The following is a 4,735-nucleotide window of genomic DNA, read 5'->3' as shown; positions in this document are numbered from 1 at the left end:
CCACATAGTAAAATCATATATGTAAAATACCATATACTGTATATATATATATATATATATATATATATATATATATATATATATATATATATATATATATATATATATATATATATATATATATATATATATATATATATATATAGCCAATTCGGGGTTTCTGCAGTAAAGTTGCCAGACAAATGCTTGAATGTCAGTGAAATCACTATAAAGAACATACCTCATACCTCATTGAGCCAAGAGAGGCGATTGCTTATCTATTAATCTGGTTTTGAAAAATAATTTTATTGCCTTGAGATTACCTTTTTCTGAATGGCTACTCGCAGTATTACATCTTGTTCAAACATGTACTGCTGTCCGATTAGATCTTGCGCCACTACCAAATGCAGTTGCAAGTCTTGTAATGTCAACCAACTTGGTTTAAGTTTTTTACCTCACCTGGTAAACAAGTTACCCGTTATGTCACATCACATTAACAAGAAAATGTCAAAAGCGCTAATGCCATCTGTCACACATATTAAAGTTCAGTATTGGTTTGCAACATATCTGGGATGTGGCAGAATGTTTTTTTCTCCTTCTTCTTGGTTTTGTTAGCGAACACTAACTTCTTAACTATCCTGAATAAGCTTAATGTGTTGTTTGCTCTACATGACGTCTCTCATTTTAGTTTTCCTTCCTAGTTTCGGACAGAAAAAAACTCTTAATTGAGTCTTGTTTTTAGATGCTACTCATTGTTTATATTTGTTTTGTTATCTTGTGTGCAAGATTTATGGGACTAAAGAATATACATTCAAGGGAACCACTATTAAGGAACACTGTAAATCTTTGTGCAAACCAAAAACATAATTCTTATTGGCTTTTTTCCTGACATGTACAGTGACAAAAATATTGTAAGAAAACTTCAAATATGTGATTTTCACCATAAAGTTTCTGAATTACTACCATGGCCTCCGCTAATGTCACACTCGGTTTGATAGCCTTTTCTTCAGTAAGTGACCCAAGACATTCGAGTTATTTTGCAACTACAGCGTTGGTAGTCTTTCTCATAGACCTATCAACATTACCCGGTATCCAAGGATGTGTTTCGAGTGGATGAAAGCCACAAGAGAGTCTACTGTAAGTTTATTCAAAGCAAATAGCATCACATTACCAGACACATTTCTGTCTGTTCTTAAAACTGTTTGTCTTCCTGAATTATTTCACCTTCAATAAACCAGAAGTTTTTAGTTTCAGCTTATTCGTATTACAATTAAAACCACCTGTTTGTAGTCTTTGCTTCTGGAAGATTTCATAGGCATCTTCCCCTTTCTGATGAGTATAAAGTAACTCAGCACATACATGAGGATGGGTGATAACACCAGTGGAAAAATGAAGAAGGTCTTTCCAGCCTTTGTCAAATTGGTTCTCCTAACTTTTTTTTCAAGTAAATCTGTAAGATATGTAATATCTGACTCATCTTTCTTCATAAGAGACTGCGTAAGACTTGGGTGGGTGAGTCTGGAGATGAGGAATAATTTATTCACGTAGGTCTCTAAGTTTTGCTTGATGTTCTGTTCTTAAATAATAGTGTGCCACGGTTCCTGATTTCAAACTTAATCCACATCTTTCACTTACAGGCTCTGTACTCTTACTGATTTTTTTTTTTTTTTTTTTTTTTTTTTTTTTTTTTTTTTTTTTTTTTTTTTTTTTTTGACATACACCAATCTGCTCATGTGGGTCGCATTTTCTATGTTGAACTCAAAATCATCTTTTCTTAAAGTGAGCCTGTGATTATGGATACAACTCTTCTAATTGTGTATTTTGGGCAAAGTAAGCAGAAAGGTACCTAGCATAATATACTCTGACTCCACGGAGAAGCACAATGGAATTTTTTCTATTTATATACAAACAAGGTAAAGGTACCAGTGTCCCTCTGTATACACCTAACAGAAAAACCAACCCCTCTATCATCTAAAGATATAACATTCAAAATTTGAATAGTGCTCCATTACTTTCCTTCAAAGGTCTTTTGTTTTCTGAATAATCATAATTCTTTCGTGCATATTCTATGTTTTAAAGCAGTTTCAAATGTTGCTGATCAAGTCTTGTTGCAGAGGTCATTGAGGAGAGGTAGAATTTCATTCAAGCTTGAGATATCTTCAGGTCTGTTGACAGAAAGCCAGTCAAGGTACCTTTTGTATGCCATTCAATTTAGTGTTTCATACACCAGTTTGTGTAAAACGAACAACCCTGGTGTAATGCTTTCATTCAGGGATTTGTTTACAGCTTTCCCTGCTACAATGACGCCAGAAACTACTTCTTGGTGAAGAATTCCTGCATCTCTGAATATTTTTCAAGTCTTTGAGAGTAGGTAATATTATGGGAAAATTGACCATCACGATAATTTCTCACACTTTTCTTGTTATCTTCGTGCTATTTTTGTTGCATTGGAAAACATTATTTAATTAAGAACATCTGCAATAGAATCAAGTTGTATGACTCCCTAATGAACATTTAGAATTTCTTAAATAGTTGATATTTTTGTTGTTAGAGCATAAAACTTGGTAAATAACCAAGTATATATCCTGGGACATCCATGGTATTTCATGTTGTTGTAATGAGACCTGTCTGTGAAGGTATATTTTGTCCCTTCATATCAAAGAGGTGAGCCAAAACAATGTGATAGTTTTAGTTCTATGCTTGAGTTGATGCATTTTTTAAAATACTCAAACATATTTGCAGGAAAACGGGGTCTTTATCCGGAACAGGAAACAGTAAGACTCTAGTGATAGGATTGAATTATTTCTCCTTTTTTCAAGTTTTTATTTATATACATTTTAATTCAGAGGTTACTCTCAGCTTTTTTGTGAATTACTAAGAACTTCATCTTGCACATTGATATTTTTCAAAGCTAGCACAGTGGACACCATAAAAGCAGACTCTTGAAAAAGAAGCATTTATAACCTTTGGCATTCTTCAACTTCTCAGTGCACTAGTTTCCATCAAATAGGATAAAATATGAAAAAGTTAGTCACAAAATCATTGGCAATAACTTCCATTGATAGGTTATTTGGCCTCGTGTTAGCTTCCTTGGAAACTGTGAAGTTCTATGTATCTTAAATTCGACTTCGTGATTTTTACTGATTTATTTCTTTGTAACATTAGGTATATCAGTAATGCCTTATTCATTTATGAAAATTTCAACTATATTGGTAATCTTAGACAGAAGAAGGGGTCATGGATTTGAAAATACACCTTTTCCAATATAGTAGTATAATTTTTTGAGGGCTGCATCCTCAGTTTTCTGTTATTCATCCTCAGTTATACCATTAACATCGATCTCCTAAGGTTTTTCCGTTCGTAGACCTTGTAGCAAAATGTACGAAAACAGGTTTCAACTGCAACAATATCTCTTGATGTTACAACGAGAATGAGTGTCTGAAAGTTTCTTAGTAATATCCGGAATAGTTTTGTCTGCTGTGTTCTCTACTGCTTAAGATAGGGAAAACTGTTTGCTGTTCCCTTTATATATTTCAATGTCGATTGCAAAAATAAACTTTTCCTTGATTCTAGAATCCCTTACAGAACAATCATGTCTTTTAGAAATCTAAAGGCTAATGTTACTTTTGTATTTGGTATCAACAGGAATTATTGCTTGATTACTGCACTCAAACATACCTTGAGTAATAGTTTGTTAGTTGAGAATGTTTCTATCCCAGCAGCTTCACCAACTTGCTTTCTGGGTTGATGGGCTATAATCAGAGACTTCTTATCAAAATACGTTTAATTTTGCTCAGGATGACATCTCTGATCTTCTCTAACTGACTTGTAACTCTCAAGAGAGAATAAGTAAGCAAAACTCGTACACAACAATACAAAAATAACAAATGATCATTACTCTTTAAAATGTTGGATCCTACTGCAATGTAAAAGTCAGAAGAATCACATCCCAACTTTTGGAAAATTGAATAATGACTAAATTCTTCATAATATATGATACTACACTCACATACTATTTAAACTATGCTAAAACATGTTTTATTTATGAAATACTGTGTAATATTATCTTTAATGCCCGTAGTGTATGAAGTATTTCAGTACAAAATACATAACATTTCCCTTCCCCTTAACTCGACCTCGTACAAAAAAACTAAAAAAATCTACTCCTTCCCGGGGCTTCCGTCTATTCATCCATTAGGGAAGTACTCTAACTTTATCCTCTACTGGTACATGAATAGATTTTTAATTTACATCTGTTGTTTGAGCATCTTGGTTAACATTTGATTTAACTACTTCTGAAGATTTTTTATCTCTAGCATCCACATGACCTTCGAATTTCTATCTAACAGCTTTAATTGATCTGCATGACGTTTTATAATATCTCTATTAATCATAATGTGAATTTCCTATCTCTTTTACAATTTCTCCTGGTACCCACTTTTCTGGTGTGTTCTATGATCTTACCATGACATTAGAATGAGGTGAAAAATGGCTTACTTTTAAGAGACTTTCTAATTGTTTACACCTATTTTTCTTCTAAATCACTTTCCAAACTTAGAGAAAACAAATCTAATTCATACCTAATCCTCCTCCCCATCAAAAAAATTGATGGTGTCACACCTGTTGTGCTGTGCGGTGTTGTTTTATAAGACAATACAAACTTTAACGCATGAAGAAATAAGTCATTTGTATTTGCTTTTCTACACTTCATGTAATGATTAATTGTTTGAAGAAAAAAAAATTCAGCCCCCCCATT

This window comes from Palaemon carinicauda, chromosome 6 (assembly GCF_036898095.1).
Source record: "Palaemon carinicauda isolate YSFRI2023 chromosome 6, ASM3689809v2, whole genome shotgun sequence".
Classification (NCBI taxonomy): Eukaryota; Metazoa; Arthropoda; class Malacostraca; order Decapoda; family Palaemonidae; genus Palaemon; species Palaemon carinicauda.
The sequence above is the reverse complement of the archived record's forward strand: the minus strand, read 5'-3'. Positions refer to the sequence as shown.